This window comes from Pleurodeles waltl, chromosome 4_1 (assembly GCF_031143425.1).
Source record: "Pleurodeles waltl isolate 20211129_DDA chromosome 4_1, aPleWal1.hap1.20221129, whole genome shotgun sequence".
Taxonomy (NCBI): domain Eukaryota; kingdom Metazoa; phylum Chordata; class Amphibia; order Caudata; family Salamandridae; genus Pleurodeles; species Pleurodeles waltl.
This window is the reverse complement of record NC_090442.1, coordinates 38,314,486-38,332,938: the sequence shown is the minus strand read 5'-3', so window position 1 is coordinate 38,332,938 and position 18,453 is coordinate 38,314,486. Positions and strand designations below refer to the sequence as shown.

The window sequence follows — 18,453 nt, the reverse complement described above, 5'->3', positions numbered from 1 at the left end:
TAATCCAAGAATACCATTGCAGCATAAAACAGAGTATTAAATAAAAGAAGAAAGGAGGATTAACGGCAAAAAAGCACAGCATAAGATATGAAACTTTGGAAATTATCTAGATATTGTTTGAAAAAACTCCTTTGATGGAAAGAAGATGAAGAACGGTATGGGATCCTGTCCTGCGCACCTGTAATTGATATGTTCCACATCCATTCATACCACCTAACCCTAAACACCCAAACATATTGCAGTCAGTGACCATGTGGCCTAATGGATAAGGCGTCTGACTTCGGATCAGAAGATTGAGGGTTCGAGTCCCTTCATGGTTGAGTCTTTTTCTCACAGCACCCAACTTATCTTTACATACCAACTGGAAATACACTCTTACAATACTCCTTTCACTCTCACTCATTAAGAAAGCCCAATGCAAACTGCACAATCAGTCACGTTATGCCTTCAGCATTGCTACTTTTCTGTCTTTCTGCCATACCAAAGTACCTCTTCATAAATGCCACGGATATGCAATACGTATACAACAATATGACATGGCACAATCATTCTTAACAGAACTGTGGGTAGATTCAGTGCAGGGAGTGTGTGCGTGCAGAAAGCAGAAACTATGCATGCGTAGAAACTCTATGATTTTCTCCAGGAATAATGCAAATTGTCCCTCAGAAAAAATATAGTACTGGAGAAGAATCATAAAGGATTGACACAATTGCTGCCTTTGCTGTTGCCCCAATTGTGTAATCTGTCAAGGACTGGTCTCTTGCAGATTGAGGCACCTAGTTGCAATTGTGTGGTATAAATCACCCTTACAACCATTTTTGCTATAAACTTGAGATCTTTCTGAGATACTATCTCACAGACTTCTTATGAATAAGGAACTCTGAAATTGTCACATTCCAATTTGTACGTCCTTAAAACTCTGCTGGTTATTCAAATGGGCAGATTGTTTTTTAAATTCCTTTCTGTCTCGAGTTGTAGTTATATTGATACAGAGGCATAATTGTTGAATGATATATATTGGTTTGATTGAAATATGTTCGTAGAGGTGGTGATAGGCTTTCTGCGTCTGTCTGAGAGCAAGGACCGGTTAACGTCTTTTTCCAAGAGCAATTTGTTGTGAAAGGTATCAGGCAAAGGAGTATGTATTGTGATGTGGTTCTCTGACTGCTTCTGTCCACTTGCCAAAAGTTCCATGCCCTATGAAAGCACAAAAACGGTAAGAATGAAGTGGTGGGTGCCGGAGGTTTAAAATGGTCAGTTTAATTAAAGACAGAAAAGTGAAACGAATGACTGCAGAAATACTGTATGTGGCCATGAACTGAGATGAAAGGATGATTTTGGAACTCTGTCTTGCAGATTACACTCAATGCCGCAATGGATAGGGGACTACTCTCACAGACCAGGGTGTGTAAGTTTAAGTCTATCTGAGGTGCACACCCTGAACTAATACATTTTTGCTGAAACCTAATCATATTGTTTACTCTTCCTCGAAGCAGCTTGCCAGGGTGATAGTATATTGCACAGAACCATTCCACTTCTTCACTGAAAAGAGTCATGCTTGTTACCCAAATGTGCAGCGTGTCATTTTATACAGCTTTCTTTATTGAAATTAAATTTGGACTCACTTGAAATATTCTCTTTCAAAATGAATGTTTGAGCTGCTGTGAATTTTATTTCTAGAGGTGGTGACCGGCTTTCAGGTACGTGCTTAGGTCAAGGCCCTCTTCATGTCACTTGTATAAGCTAATTCAGGGAGCAAATTAGCAAGTCAAGAAATGGGAAGTCTGAACTACTGTCAAAGCAGTTTCATTCTCTTTTCAAATAATCCAAAAATACCATTGCAGCATAAAACAGAGTATTCAATAAAAGAAGAAAGGAGGATTAACGGCAAAAAAGCACAGCATAAGATATGAAACTTTGGAAATTATCTAGATATTGTTTGAAAAAACTCCTTTGATGGAAAGAAGATGAAGAACGGTATGGGATCCTGTCCTGCGCACCTGTAAGTGATATGTTCCACATCCATTCATACCACCTAACCCTAAACACCCAAACATATTGCAGTCAGTGACCATGTGGCCTAATGGATAAGGCGTCTGACTTCGGATCAGAAGATTGAGGGTTCGAGTCCCTTCATGGTTGAGTCTTTTTCTCACAGCACCCAACTTATCTTTACTTAAAAACTGGAAACACACTCTTACAATACTCCTTTCACTCTCACTCATTAAGAAAGCCCAATGCAAACTGCACAATCAGTCACGTTATGCCTTCAGCATTGCTACTTTTCGGTCTTTCTGCCATACCAAAGTACCTCTTCATAATTGCCACGGATATGCAATACGTATACAACAATATGACATGGCACAATCATTCCGAACAGAACTGTGGGCAGATTCAGTGCAGGGAGTGTGTGGGTGCAGAAAGCAGAAACTATGCATGGGTAGAAGCTCTATGATTTTCTCCAGGAATAATGCTAATTGTCCCTCTGAAAAAGTATAGTACTAGAGAAGAATCATAAAGGATTGACACAATTGCTGCCTTTGCTGTTGCCCCAGTTGCGTAATCTGTCAAGGACTGGTCTCTTGCAGATTGAGGCACCTAGTTGCAATTGTGTGGTAAAAATCACCCTTACAACCATTTTTGCTATAAACTTGAGATCTTTCTGAGATACTATCTCACAGACTTCTTATGAATGAGGAACTCTGAAATTGTCACATTCCAATTTGTACGTCCTTAAAACTCTGCTGGTTATTCAAATGGGCAGATTGTTTTTTAAATTCCTTTCTGTCTCGAGTTGTAGTTATATTGATACAGAGGCATAATTGTTGAATGATATATATTGGTTTGATTGAAATATGTTCGTAGAGGTGGTGATAGGCTTTCTGTGTCTGTCTGAGAGCAAGGACCGGTTAACGTCTTTTTCCAAGAGCAGTTTGTTGTGAAAGGTATCAGGCAAAGGAGTATGCATTGTGATGTGGTTCTCTGACTGCTTCTGTCCACTTGCCAAAAGTTCCAAGGCCCTATGATAGCACAAAAACGGTAAGATTGAAGTGGTGGGTGCCGGAGGTTTAAAATGGTCAGTTTAATTAAAGACAGAAAAGTGAAACGAATGACTGAAGAAATACTGTATGTGGCCATGAACTGAGATGAAAGGATGATTTTGGAACTCTGTCTTGCAGATTACCCTCAATGCCGCAATGGATAGGGCACTACTCTCACAGACCAGGGTGTGTAAGTTTAAGTCTATCTGAGGTGCACACCCTGAACTAATACATTTTTGCTGAAACCTAATCATATTGTTTACTCTTCCTCGTAGCAGCTTACCAGGGTGATAGTATATTGCAACAGAACCATTCCACTTCTTCACTGAAAAGAGTCATGCTGGTTACCCAAATGTGCAGCGTGTCATTTTATACAACTTTCTTTATTGAAATTAAACTTGGACTCACTTGAAATATTCTCTTTCAAAATGAATGTTTTGAGCTGCTGTGAATTTTATTTCTAGAGGTGGTGACAGGCTTTCAGGTACGTGCTTAGGTCAAGGCCCTGTTCATGTCACTTGTATAAGCTAATTCAGGGAGCAAATTAGCAAGTCAAGAAATGGGAAGTCTGAACTACTGTCAAAGCAGTTTCATTCTCTTTTCAAATAATCCAAAAATACCATAGCAGCATAAAACAGAGTATTCAGTAAAAGAAGAAAGGAGGATTAACGGCAAAAAAGCACAGCATAAGATATGTGTTGGAAAATGGGTTATTGGTAGGGCAGGTAGGTACCTACACCTAGCAACAAGCCACTAACCTCCACATAGGTACAGTTAGGTCTCAGTAAATTAATCCCAGCTCAACCCTTGGTAGCTTGGCAACGAGCGTCAAGGCTTAACTTAGGAGACAAAGTGTAAAGCATTCAAATATCACAAAACAGTAATTAAATAAAACACAGGAAACAGTTTAAAAATCCAAAACCAATTTATAAAAATAGCTTATATTTTTATCTTTAAAATGACACAAAAACGATTAAAATCGGTTCAGGGGAACCGGAGATATGAATTTTTAAAGAATTATTACTTTTCTAGCGCTTAGAAACAAAAAGTGCCAATCGGGTCATCTGGTTGCACCAGGACCGGGGCAAAGTCAAACTTTCAGGCCGACCGCGATGGAGCCCTGCTCGGCTACAGGTCGCGGGAGGCCTCGGTCAAAAAGTTACCTTCTGACTTAGTCTTTATTTTGAAGTTTTTCTTCACCGGGACGAACCTGCCAGTTGAATCCGACCTCCTGGAGCCCTTGTCCGGATACGCGATGTGGGTTTCCTCGGTGGAGACTTTTACCTTCGGACTTAGTCGTTTTTTCGAGATGAAAATCCTTCGACCGGGGTAAACCTGGATCTTGATCCGACGTCCATGGAGCCCTTCTCGGATACGATGGCTGGGAGGTCCCGGTCAACTTTTTACGTTCGGACTTAGTCTCTTTTTGGGATGTTTTTCTTTACCGGGACGAACCACGAAGTCAGGCCGGGTCGCGGTTGAGGCAAGCCGGCTAGAATTTCCGCGGCGGGTCGGTCCCTCTCTGGAGCTTTTTTCCAAAAATTCTCAAATCTTTTCCAAACTTCTGGGGCTTCACCCAGATGTTCTTTTAAGGTTCTTTTGGGGTCCACAGCTCACCCCAAGGGTCCAGAAGTTCTGTGATGGTCCTTGGGGGGTGCAGACTTCAACTCCCAGAATGCACCTGGCGCAAACTCCTTTTTGGCCACTGGACAGTGGTCAGCTGGTCGCTTTCTTCAGGAGTTGGTGCAGGGGACTCTGGTTTAGCAATTTTTCACCTGTAGCAAACAGGGAGTCCCTCCTTGAACCAGTTGAAGCCAGGCAAAGTCCTTCTTGTGGTGAAGCCCAAGTGTGCAGCTGGTGCAGTCCTTCTGAGTGCAGGTTCCAGGTGCAGGCCAGGGGTCCAGCAGGGCAGTCCTTCTTCTTCTTTAGTTCCTTTCTTGTTGAATTCTGGAGGGGATCTGAGGTGTGGGTGCAGGTCTGCCAGTTTTATCCTTGCTCCTGGGTGAAAAGCAGGGGGGCCCTGGTTCTCCAATCAGGGACAAGGTCGTCCCCCTGTGATGACCACTTCCTGGGAAGTGTGGCAAAAATCCATCCCAGAAGGCAACAGTCTCTAAAAATCCAACATGGATGAATCTGATTTTTGGAGGTTACATCTGGCTGAGCCCACCCACTGGTGTGGCTAAAAATCATAAACACACCCCTCTCCTGCCCTCTCCTAATCTAATCAAGGGGGCACCTAATTTTCTGGGGTTGCAGGATGTGGGGGTGTTGCTGGGTGCTGCAAATGTCCTTCTCTGCCTTTGAAGACCAGTTTGGCAGCCCTCCCCCTTCCTGCCTCACCATCTGCTGAGGGGAGATTCTCTCCCCCAAGCACATTCCTTTGTGTGAAGCCTGGCCACTTCACACCTCATCAAGGCAGCCTGGCAGAAGCTGCTGCAGGCTGGCCAATCAGAGCACAGCAGCAAAAACAATGCAGAGCTGAAATTGGCAACTTTTTAGGTAAAGTCTAAACTTTTTACCTGAACAAGTTATATTAAATCCAACAACTGGAAGTTGTGGGATTTATTACAACAATTAATTTGATACCAAATTCTTGGTATGTAACATTTAAGGAGACTTTAAAATTTAAAATAAAGTCTGCCCATTCTAGCCTATGAAGGCCATTTACTTCAATGAGGAAAAACGAATTTGGCTGTTTTTACCTCACCAGGGCTTATAAATCTATTTTTATAAAGTCCCTGCTTATAGTTACATGGCACCCAGCCCTAGGGGCACATAGGGCACACCTTAGGGGTGACTTATATGTAAAAATAAGGTAGTTTAAGACTTTGGAAGTACCTTTAATTCCAAAGTCGAATTTGCATATAACTTTAATTTAAAAGCAGCCAGCAAGGCAGGCTTGCTTTTAAAATGACACTGGGCACCTCAGCAGTGCACCTAGGTGTGCACCACCTATGCTGTGGTCCCTAAACCTACATGCCCTACCATATACTAGGGACTTATAGGTAGGTTAACTTAGCCAATTATAATTAGCCTAATTTGCATATCCATTTTACACAGAGCACAGGCCCTGGGACTGGTTAGCAGTACCCAGGGCACCATCAAAGTCAGGAAAACACCAGCAAAAAGAGGAAAATGGAGGCAAAAAGTTATGGGGCCTCTGCAATCAGCCCTGTTTTCTCACACAACCCCCCCCCCAGCCCACACGCCCAGGAGACTCAGCCCAACCCTGGGAGAGTCTTCCTGGCTTGTTAGGCGAGGAAGACAGTGAAGAAAACTGGCTGTCCCTTTGCAGGGCCTACTCTGCCTTATATCCTCCTGTCAAGGTCACTCCCTATGGGTAGTGAAGCCATCCCAACAGTAAAAGGACCCAACTCAAACTGAAACTTTCCTCTAGGGGGGTCTTCCTCCTTTCTCTCTGCCAACTTGGGTAGTGAGGTGCCCACCTCCCCTACTCCAAACTTTGCTAGGGCAACACCTAGCTTACCCAAAGAGGTCACCCAACACTTGAGCAACCCCACCATGACCAATAGGGTCAGGGGGCCTACTTTGCTATTGGCCCTGGGGTCTGCCTCCCAGGCCAAGTACAGTGCTGCCAGGAAGGCTAGCACCCAGCAGAGGCTACTGACAGCTGTCAGTACCCAGAACCACACCCTAAGCTCTCCACTGACAGGTGGCTGAGCTGCTTTAAGGGCAACTTTGGGGTCCTGGCACCCCTCTTGCTGTCTAGAGTGGGGGGCTACCACCTCCTGTGGCAGACACCCTCCTTCCACTCTCCCTTCTGTCAGTGCAGGGGCAACACCTTGCATCTGGACAGCTGCCTGACTACTCAGGACTTCCTTGGGGTCAGGTGAGGCCTCACCAGTGCCAACTCTGGGCTCCCCCCCTACTGGGGCAGAAGGCCTTTGGCTCCCTGGAACTCTCTTTAAGAGTGGCCTACCCTTCCTTTTCTTCTTTCCTTTTCTTGGGGACCCCTGTCTCCTAACTGTAGGGACTGACTCCCCAGGACTTTGGGTTGGGGGGGCGCCTTGGGCGACCACCCCATCTGTGACCAGACTCACCTCTGGGAGGTCATTGCCCAGGATACAATCTAGGGGAAGGTCAGCACTGACTACCACCCTAATCCAGTCAAGGATACCCTCCCTCTCTAGGGGCACTATGGCTACAGGTTTGGAGGTGACCTCCCCTGTGGCTATCCTGACTTTCATTGTCTTTCCTGGGACATACATGTCTGGGGTCACTAACCGGTCACTCACTATAGTGTGACTGGCACAGGTGTCTCTCAGGCCAGTGGTAGGGATCCCATTCACTTGAATGTGGTGGAAGTGCCTACTCCCACCCTCAGGGATCACCAGCTTACCATCTGGTCCTGTCTCCCAGCACAATGCTAGGAGGACTTCATCATCTGAGGAATCCTCCTCTATGGCTACACTGGACAGCCCAGTGCTAACCACCTTCTTTGGACAGGCTGCATCTCCTCTGAAGTGACCTGTCAGCTGACAGTCAAAGCAAGCCCTACTGTCCAAGAGTTTTTTTAACCCTGGGTCTCCCTGTCTCTGCTTGTCAGAGTGGGAGTGGGATTTACTCTCCTCCTTCTTAGGGTTCTGGGGTACAGAGGGAGTCTCTGTGGTGGGCTTACCACCTCCCTCCTTAGGTTTTTGGGGACCTGTCCCCCCCTTCTTGGAGTCTCCCCCCTGGGACTTGACAACCACCCTGGTTCTCAACCACTCATCAGCTGCCTCCCCTAGCTCTCTAGGGTTGGTCTGCTTAGAGTCCACTAGATGCTGGCGTAACCTTTCTTGGATACAATTGGTCAAGATGTGCTCTCTCATGATCAGATTGTATAACCCCTCATAAGTATCTACTTTGTTACCAATAATCCAGCCCTCTAGTGCCTTTAGTGAAATGTCCACAAAGTCAACCCAAGACTGGGTACTGACCTTCTGGGTGTCCCTGAACTTCATTCTATATTGCTCTGGGGTCAGACCAAACTTCTTGGCTAAGCACCTCTTCATACTAGGGTATGAATCTGCCTCCTCCCCCCTTAAGGTCAGAAGCCTATCCCTCCCTGAGTTGGGGACCAACTCCCACAAAAGGGAACCCCAGTATTGAGGCCTAACCCTTCTCATTTGGAGTGCCCTCTCAAAGGCCCCCAGCCACTTATCTATGTCATCCCCCTCTACATAAGCAGGAACTACCCCCTTGGGTAATCTGGGGCAAACTCCCCCACCCATGGACACCTCAGCTTCTTTATCGCTGCTTCCATCTCTTTTCTCTTTGTATGCCCACTTTTTCTTTTCTAGGGCCAGCTTCTCTGCTTCCAAAGCTATGTATGCTAGCTGGGCCTCCAGCTCTCTTTCTCTGATGGATGGGTTCTCTCCTCCTGAAAGGACCCCCTTCCCACCACTAGCTTTGGATCTGCCCCTAGTGACTGTGTTTACTGAGGACCGTTCTTCCTCATCCTCACTTAGGCTCAGATGCCTTCCCTCCCCTGAGTGGTTAGAGCTTGCATCCTCCCTTCTTTCTCCCTCCTCTGGAGCTTCTTCTGACTCTACCTCTTGGGCCTCAGCCCATGCTGTCAGGGATGTGATCAGGATTTGCTTCCTGAGATCAGTGGTTGCAGGCAACCCTCTTTCAATACACAACCCCCTAAGCTGGACTACTGTCAGTGTGGGTAGGCTAGCCAGATCAAGCTCCATGGTTCCCTAGTTTTGTGTCAACAAAAACTTTTTGCAAAAATTGGAAACAAGAATTTAGAAAAATTACAAAAATTCAATAATTGAAATTAATCCAAATTAAAAATTAAAAACAATTTTTTCACTAGGACAATTTAAAGGATTTTTAATTTGTTTTACCTAAAACTGTAACGTGATATTGAACACAAGTACAGGATCCCGTCGCTGCTTCCAATTATGTTGGAAAATGGGTTATTGGTAGGGCAGGTAGGTACCTACACCTTGCAACAAGCCACTAACCTCCACATAGGTACAGTTAGGTCTCAGTAAATTAATCCCAGCTCAACCCTTGGTAGCTTGGCAACGAGCGTCAAGGCTTAACTTAGGAGACAAAGTGTAAAGCATTCAAATATCACAAAACAGTAATTAAATAAAACACAGGAAACAGTTTAAAAATCCAAAACCAATTTATAAAAATAGCTTATATTTTTATCTTTAAAATGACACAAAAACGATTAAAATCGGTTCAGGGGAACCGGAGATATGAATTTTTAAAGAATTATTACTTTTCTAGCGCTTAGAAACAAAAAGCGCCAATCGGGTCATCTGGTTGCACCAGGACCGGGGCAAAGTCAAACTTTCAGGCCGACCGCGATGGAGCCCTGCTCGGCTACAGGTCGCGGGAGGCCTCGGTCAAAAAGTTACCTTCTGACTTAGTCTTTATTTTGAAGTTTTTCTTCACCGGGACGAACCTGCCAGTTGAATCCGACCTCCTGGAGCCCTTGTCCGGATACGCGATGTGGGTTTCCTCGGTGGAGACTTTTACCTTCGGACTTAGTCGTTTTTTCGAGATGAAAATCCTTCGACCGGGGTAAACCTGGATCTTGATCCGACGTCCATGGAGCCCTTCTCGGATACGATGGCTGGGAGGTCCCGGTCAACTTTTTACGTTCGGACTTAGTCTCTTTTTTGGATGTTTTTCTTTACCGGGACGAACCACGAAGTCAGGCCGGGTCGCGGTTGAGGCAAGCCGGCTAGAATTTCCGCGGCGGGTCGGTCCCTCTCTGGAGCTTTTTTCCAAAAATTCTCAAATCTTTTCCAAACTTCTGGGGCTTCACCCAGATGTTCTTTTAAGGTTCTTTTGGGGTCCACAGCTCACCCCAAGGGTCCAGAAGTTCTGTGATGGTCTTTGGGGGGTGCGGACTTCAACTCCCAGAATGCACCTGGCGCAAACTCCTTTTTGGCCACTGGACAGTGGTCAGCTGGTCGCTTTCTTCAGGAGTTGGTGCAGGGGACTCTGGTTTAGCAATTTTTCACCTGTAGCAAACAGGGAGTCCCTCCTTGAACCAGTTGAAGCCAGGCAAAGTCCTTATTGTGGTGAAGCCCAAGTGTGCAGCTGGTGCAGTCCTTCTGAGTGCAGGTTCCAGGTGCAGGCCAGGGGTCCAGCAGGGCAGTCCTTCTTCTTCTTTAGTTCCTTTCTTGTTGAATTCTGGAGGGGATCTGAGGTGTGGGTGCAGGTCTGCCAGTTTTATCCTTGCTCCTGGGTGAAAAGCAGGGGGGCCCTGGTTCTCCAATCAGGGACAGGGTCGTCCCCCTGTGATGACCACTTCCTGGGAAGTGTGGCAAAAATCCATCCCAGAAGGCAACAGTCTCTAAAAATCCAACATGGATGAATCTGATTTTTGGAGGTTACATCTGGCTGAGCCCACCCACTGGTGTGGCTAAAAATCATAAACACACCCCTCTCCTGCCCTCTCCTAATCTAATCAAGGGGGCACCTAATTGTCTGGGGTTGCAGGATGTGGGGGTGTTGCTGGGTGCTGCAAATGTCCTTCTCTGCCTTTGAAGACCAGTTTGGCAGCCCTCCCCCTTCCTGCCTCACCATCTGCTGAGGGGAGATTCTCTCCCCCAAGCACATTCCTTTGTGTGAAGCCTGGCCACTTCACACCTCATCAAGGCAGCCTGGCAGAAGCTGCTGCAGGCTGGCCAATCAGAGCACAGCAGCAAAAACAATGCAGAGCTGAAATTGGCAACTTTTTAGGTAAAGTCTAAACTTTTTACCTGAACAAGTTATATTAAATCCAACAACTGGAAGTTTTGGGATTTAGTACAACAATTAATTTGATACCAAATTCTTGGTATGTAACATTTAAGGAGACTTTAAAATGTAAAATAAAGTCTGCCCATTCTAGCCTATGAAGGCCATTTACTTCAATGAGGGAAAAACGAATTTGGCTGTTTTTACCTCACCAGGGCTTATAAATCTATTTTTATAAAGTCCCTGCTTATAGTTACATGGCACCCAGCCCTAGGGGCACATAGGGCACACCTTAGGGGTGACTTATATGTAAAAATAAGGTAGTTTAAGACTTTGGAAGTACCTTTAATTCCAAAGTCGAATTTGCATATAACTTTAATTTAAAAGCAGCCAGCAAGGCAGGCTTGCTTTTAAAATGACACTGGGCACCTCAGCAGTGCACCTAGGTGTGCACCACCTATGCTGTGGTCCCTAAACCTACATGCCCTACCATATACTAGGGACTTATAGGTAGGTTAACTTAGCCAATTATAATTAGCCTAATTTGCATATCCATTTTACACAGAGCACAGGCCCTGGGACTGGTTAGCAGTACCCAGGGTACCATCAAAGTCAGGAAAACACCAGCAAAAAGAGGAAAATGGAGGCAAAAAGTTATGGGGCCTCTGCAATCAGCCCTGTTTTCTCACAATATGAAACTTTGGAAATTATCTAGATATTGTTTGAAAAAACTCCTTTGATGGAAAGAAGATGAAGAACGGTATGGGATCCTGTCCTGTGCACCTGTAATTGATATGTTCCACATCCATTCATACCACCTAACCCTAAACACCCAAACATATTGCAGTCAGTGACCATGTGGCCTAATGGATCAGGCGTCTAACTTTGGATCAGAAGATTGAGGGTTCGAGTCCCTTCATGGTTCAATCTTTTTCTCACAGCACCCAACTTATCTTTACATACAAACTGGAAACACACTCTTACAATACTCCTTTCACTCTCACTCATTAAGAAAGCCCAATGCAAACTGCACAGGCAGTCACGTTATGCCTTCAGCATTGCTACTTTTCTGTCTTTCTGCCATACCAAAGTACCTCTTCATAAATGCCACGGATATGCAATACGTACACAACAATATGACATGGCACAATCATTCTGAACAGAACTGTGGGTAGATTCAGTGCAGGGAGTGTGTGCGTGCAGAAAGCAGAAACTATGCATGGGTAGAAGCTCTATGATTTTCTCCAGGAATAATGCAAATTGTCCCTCAGAAAAAGTATAGTACTAGAAAAGAATCATAAAGGATTGACACAATTGCTGCCTTTGCTGTTGCCCCAGTTGTGTAATCTGTCAAGGAGTGGTCTCTTGCAGATTGAGGCACCTAGTTGCAATTGTGTGGTAAAGATCACCCTTACAACCATTTTTGCTATAAACTTGAGATCTTTCTGAGATACTATCTCACAGACTTCTTATGAATGAGGAACTCTGAAATTGTTACATTCCACTTTGTACATCCTTAAAACTCTGCTGGTTATTCAAATGGGCAGATTGTTTTTTAAATTCCTTTCTGTCTCGAGTTGTAGTTATATTGATACAGAGGCATAATTGTTGAATGATATATATTGGTTTGATTGAAATATGTTCGTAGAGGTGGTGATAGGCTTTCTGTGTCTGTCTGAGAGCAAGGACCGGTTAACGTCTTTTTCCAAGAGCACTTTGTTGTGAAAGGTATCAGGCAAAGGAGTATGTATTGTGATGTGGTTCTCTGACTGCTTCTGTCCACTTGCCAAAAGTTCCAAGGCCCTATGATAGCACAAAAACTGTAAGATTGAAGTGGTGGGTGCCGGAGGTTTAAAATGGTCAGTTTAATTAAAGACAGAAAAGTGAAACGAATGACTGCAGAAATACTGTATGTGGCCATGAACTGAGATGAAAGGATGATTTTGGAACTCTGTCTTGCAGATTACCCTCAATGCCGCAATGGATAGGGCACTACTCTCACAGACCAGGGTGTGTAAGTTTAAGTCTATCTGAGGTGCACACCCTGAACTAATACATTTTTGCTGAAACCTAATCATATTGTTTACTCTTCCTCGTAGCAGCTTGCCAGGGTGATAGTATATTGCAACAGAACCATTCCACTTCTTCACTGAAAAGTGTCATGCTGGTTACCCAAATGTGCAGCGTGTCATTTTATACAGCTTTCTTTATTGAAATTAAACTTGGACTCACTTGAAATATTCTCTTTCAAAATGAATGTTTTGAGCTGCTGTGAATTTTATTTCTAGAGGTGGTGACATGCTTTCAGGTACGTGCTTAGGTCAAGGCCCTGTTCATGTCACTTGTATAAGCTAATTCAGGGAGCAAATTAGAAAGTCAAGAAATGGGAAGTCTGAACTACTGTCAAAGCAGTTTCATTCTCTTTTCAAATAATCCAAAAATACCATTGCAGCATAAAACAGAATATTCAATAAAAGAAGAAAGGAGGATTAACGGCAAAAAAGCACAGCATAAGATATGAAACTTTGGAAATTATCTAGATATTGTTGAAAAAACTCCTTTGATGGAATGAAGATGAAGAACGGTATGGGATCCTGTCCTGCGCACCTGTAATTGATATGTTCCACATCCATTCATGCCACCTAACCCTAAACACCCAAACATATTACAGTCAGGGACCAAGTGGCCTAATGGATAAGGCGTCTGACTTTTGATCAGAAGATTGAGGGTTCGAGTCCCTTCATGGTTGAGTCTTTTTCTCACAGCACCCAACTTATCTTTACATACAAACTGGAAACACACTCTTACAATACTCCTTTCACTCTCACTCATTAAGAAAGCCCAATGCAAACTGCACAATCAGTCACGTTATGCCTTCAGCATTGCTACTTTTCTGTCTTTCTGCCATACCAAAGTACCTCTTCATAAATGCCACGGATATGCAATACGTACACAACAATATGACATGGCACAATCATTCCGAACAGAACTGTGGGTAGATTCAGTGCAGGGAGTGTGTGCGTGCAGAAAGCAGAAACTATGCATGGGTAGAAGCTCTATGATTTTCTCCAGGAATAATGCAAATTGTCCCTCAGAAAAAGTATAGTACTAGAAAAGAATAATAAAGGATTGACACAATTGCTGCTTTTGCTGTTGCCCCAGTTGTGTAATCTGTCAACGACTGGTCTCTTGCAGATTGAGGCACCTAGTTGCAATTGTGTGGTAAAGATCACCCTTACAACCATTTTTGCTATAAACTTGAGATCTTTCTGAGATACTATCTCACAGACTTCTTATGAATGAGGAACTCTGAAATTGTCACATTCCAATCTGTACGTCCTTAAAACTCTGCTGGTTATTCAAATGGGCAGATTGTTTTTTAAATTCCTTTCTGTCTCGAGTTGTAGTTATATTGATACAGAGGCATAATTGTTGAATGATATATATTGGTTTGATTGAAATATGTTCGTAGAGGTGGTGATAGGCTTTCTGTGTCTGTCTGAGAGCAAGGACCGGTTAACGTCTTTTTCCAAGAGCAGTTTGTTGTGAAAGGTATCAGGCAAAGGAGTATGTATTGTGATGTGGTTCTCTGACTGCTTCTGTCCACTTGCCAAAAGTTTCAAGGCCCTATGATAGCACAAAAACGGTAAGATTGAAGTGGTGGGTGCCGGAGGTTTAAAATGGTCAGTTTAATTAAAGACAGAAAAGTGAAACGAATGACTGCAGAAATACTGTATGTGGCCATGAACTGAGATGAAAGGATGATTTTGGAACTCTGTCTTGCAGATTACCCTCAATGCCGCAATGGATAGGGCACTACTCTCACAGACCAGGGTCTGTAAGTTTAAGTCTATCTGAGGTGCACACCCTGAACTAATACATTTTTGCTGAAACCTAATCCTATTGTTTACTCTTCCTCGTAGCAGCTTGCCAGGGTGATAGTATATTGCAACAGAACCATTCCACTTCTTCACTGAAAAGAGTCATGCTGGTTACCCAAATGTGCAGCGTGTCATTTTATACAGCTTTCTTTATTGAAATTAAACTTGGACTCACTTGAAATATTCTCTTTCAAAATGAATGTTTTGAGCTGCTGTGAATTTTATTTCTCGAGGTGGTGACAGGCTTTCAGGTACGTGCTTAGGTCAAGGCCCTGTTCATGTCACTTGAATAAGCTAATTCAGGGAGCAAATTAGCAAGTCAAGAAATGGGAAGTCTGAACTACTGTCAAAGCAGTTTCATTCTCTTTTCAAATAATCCAAAAATACCATTGCAGCATAAAACAGAGTATTAAATAAAAGAAGAAAGGAGGATTAACGGCAAAAAAGCACAGCATAAGATATGAAACTTTGGAAATTATCTAGATATTGTTTGAAAAAACTCCTTTGATGGAAAGAAGATGAAGAACGGTATGGGATCCTGTCCTGCGCACCTGTAATTGATATGTTCCACATCCATTCATACCACCTAACCCTAAACACCCAAACATATTGCACTCAGTGAGCATGTGGCCTAATGGATAAGGCGTCTGACTTCGGATCAGAAGATTGAGGGTTCGAGTCCCTTCATGGTTGAGTCTTTTTCCCACAGCACCCAACTTATCTTTACATACAAACTGGAAATACACTCTTACAATACTCCTTTCACTCTCACTCATTAAGAAAGCCCAATGCAAACTGCACAATCAGTCAAGTTATGCCTTCAGCATTGCTACTTTTCTGTCTTTCTGCCATACCAAAGTACCTCTTCATAAATGCCACAGATATGCAATACGTATACAACAATATGACATGGCACAATCATTCCGAACATAACTGTGGGTAGATTCAGTGCAGGGAGTGTGTGCGTGCAGAAAGCAGAAACTATGCATGGGTAGAAGCTCTATGATTTTCTCCAGGAATAATGCAAATTGTCCCTCAGAAAAAATATAGTACTAGAGAAGAATCATAAAGGATTGACACAATTGCTGCCTTTGCTGTTGCCCCAGTTGTGTAATCTGTCAAGGACTGGTCTCTTGCAGATTGAGGCACCTAGTTGCAATTGTGTGGTAAAAATCACCCTTACAACCATTTTTGCTATAAACTTGAGATCTTTCTGAGATACTATCCCACAGACTTCTTATGAATGAGGAACTCTGAAATTGTCACATTCCAATTTGTACGTCCTTAAAACTCTGCTGGTTATTCAAATGGGCAGATTGTTTTTTAAATTCCTTTCTGTCTCGAGTTGTAGTTATATTGATACAGAGGCATAATTGTTGAATGATATATATTGGTTTGATTGAAATATGTTCGTAGAGGTGGTGATAGGCTTTCTGTGTCTGTCTGAGAGCAAGGACCGGTTAACGTCTTTTTCCAAGAGCAGTTTGTTGTGAAAGGTATCAGGCAAAGGAGTATGTATTGTGATGTGGTTCTCTGACTGCTTCTGTCCAGTTGACAAAAGGTCCAAGGCCCTATGATAGCACAAAAACGGTAAGATTGAAGTGGTGGGTGCCGGAGGTTTAAAATGGTCAGTTTAATTAAAGACAGAAAAGTGAAACGAATGACTGCAGAAATACTGTATGTGGCCATGAACTGAGATGAAAGGATGATTTTGGAACTCTGTCTTGCAGATTACCCTCAATGCCGCAATGGATAGGGCACTACTCTCACAGACCAGGGTGTGTAAGTTTAAGTCTATCTGAGGTGCACACCCTGAACTAATACATTTTTGCTGAAACCTAATCATATTGTTTACTCTTCCTCATAGCAGCTTGCCAGGGTGAGAGTATATTGCAACAGAACCATTCCACTTCTTCACTGAAAAGTGTCATGCTGGTTACCCAAATGTGCAGCGTGTCATTTTATACAGCTTTCTTTATTGAAATTAAACTTGGACTCACTTGAAATATTCTCTTTCAAAATGAATGTTTTGAGCTGCTGTGAATTTTATTTCTAGAGGTGGTGACAGGCTTTCAGGTACGTGCTTAGGTCAAGGCCCTGTTCATGTCACTTGTATAAGCTAATTCAGGGAGCAAATTAGCAAGTCAATAAATGGGAAGTCTGAACTACTGTCAAAGCAGTTTCATTCTCTTTTCAAATAATCCAAAAATACCATTGCAGCATAAAACAGAGTATTCAATAAAAGAAGATAGGAGGATTAACGGCAAAAAAGCACATCATAAGATATGAAACTTTGGAAATTATCTAGATATTGTTTGAAAAAACTCCTTTGATGGAAAGAAGATGAAGAACGGTATGGGATCCTGTCCTGCGCACCTGTAATTGATATGTTCCACATCCATTCATACCACCTAACCCTAAACACCCAAACATATTGCAGTCAGTGACCATGTGGCCTAATGGATAAGGCGTCTGATTTCGGATTAGAAGATTGAGGGTTCGAGTCCCTTCATGGTTGAGTCTTTTTCTCACAGCACCCAACTTATCTTTACATACAAACTGGAAATACACTCTTACAATACTCCTTTCACTCTCACTCATTAAGAAAGCCCAATGCAAACTGCACAATCAGTCACGTTATGCCTTCAGCATTGCTACTTTTCTGTCTTTCTGCCATACCAAAGTACCTCTTCATAAATGCCACGGATATGCAATACGTATACAACAATATGACATGGCACAATCATTCCGAACAGAACTGTGGGCAGATTCAGTGCAGGGAGTGTGTGGGTGCAGAAAGCAGAAACTATGCATGGGTAGAAGCTCTATGATTTTCTCCAGGAATAATGCAAATTGTCCCTCTGAAAAAGTATAGTACTAGAGAAGAATCATAAAGGATTGACACAATTGCTGCCTTTGCTGTTGCCCCAGTTGTGTAATCTGTCTAGGACTGGTCTTTTGCAGATTGAGGCACCTAGCTGCAATTGTGTGGTAAAAATCACCCTTACAACCATTTTTGCTATAAACTTGAGATCTTTCTGAGATACTATCTCACAGACTTCTTATGAATGAGGAACTCTGAAATTGTCACATTCCAATTTGTACGCCCTTAAAACTCTGCTGGTTATTCAAATGGGCTGATTGGTTTTTAAATTCCTTTCTGTCTCGAGTTGTAGTTATATTGATACCGAGGCATAATTGTTGAATGATATATATTGGTTTGATTGAAATATGTTCGTAGAGGTGGTGATAGGCTTTCTGTGTCTGTCTGAGAGCAAGGGCCGGTTAACGTCTTTTTCCAAGAGCAGTTTGTTGTGAAAGGTATCAGGCAAAGGAGTATGCATTGTGATGTGGTTCTCTGACTGCTTCTGTCCACTTGCCAAAAGTTCCAAGGCCCTATGATAGCACAAAAACTGTAAGATTGAAGTGGTGGGTGCCGGAGGTTTAAAATGATCAGTTTAATTAAAGACAGAAAAGTGAAACGAATGACTGAAGAAATACTGTATGTGGCCATGAACTGAGATGAAAGGATGATTTTGGAACTCTGTCTTGCAGATTACCCTCAATGCCGCAATGGATAGGGCACTACTCTCACAGACCAGGGTGTGTAAGTTTAAGTCTATCTGAGGTGCACACCCTGAACTAATACATTTTTGCTGAAACCTAATCATATTCTTTACTCTTCCTCGTAGCAGCTTACCAGGGTGATAGTATATTGCAACAGAACCATTCCACTTCTTCACTGAAAAGAGTCATGCTGGTTACCCAAATGTGCAGCGTGTCATTTTATACAACTTTCTTTATTGAAATTAAACTTG

The 18,453-nt window shown here is 43.2% G+C and overlaps 5 non-coding genes across 5 annotated transcripts; all 5 read left to right on the top strand.

The window, feature by feature from the left end:
- Positions 1–247: 247 nt before the first annotated feature.
- On the top strand, positions 248–320 carry TRNAR-UCG (transfer RNA arginine (anticodon UCG)). Its single transcript has one exon. It is a non-coding gene; the product is annotated as a tRNA-Arg (tRNA).
- A 1,749-nt stretch (positions 321–2,069) lies between these two features.
- TRNAR-UCG (transfer RNA arginine (anticodon UCG)) lies at positions 2,070–2,142 on the top strand. Its single transcript has one exon. It is a non-coding gene; the product is annotated as a tRNA-Arg (tRNA).
- An 11,288-nt stretch (positions 2,143–13,430) lies between these two features.
- Positions 13,431–13,503, top strand: TRNAK-UUU (transfer RNA lysine (anticodon UUU)). The gene has a single exon. It is a non-coding gene; the product is annotated as a tRNA-Lys (tRNA).
- Positions 13,504–15,255: 1,752 nt separating this feature from the next.
- TRNAR-UCG (transfer RNA arginine (anticodon UCG)) lies at positions 15,256–15,328 on the top strand. Its single transcript has one exon. It is a non-coding gene; the product is annotated as a tRNA-Arg (tRNA).
- Positions 15,329–17,080: 1,752 nt separating this feature from the next.
- On the top strand, positions 17,081–17,153 carry TRNAR-UCG (transfer RNA arginine (anticodon UCG)). Its single transcript has one exon. It is a non-coding gene; the product is annotated as a tRNA-Arg (tRNA).
- The last annotated feature ends 1,300 nt before the right edge of the window (positions 17,154–18,453 follow it).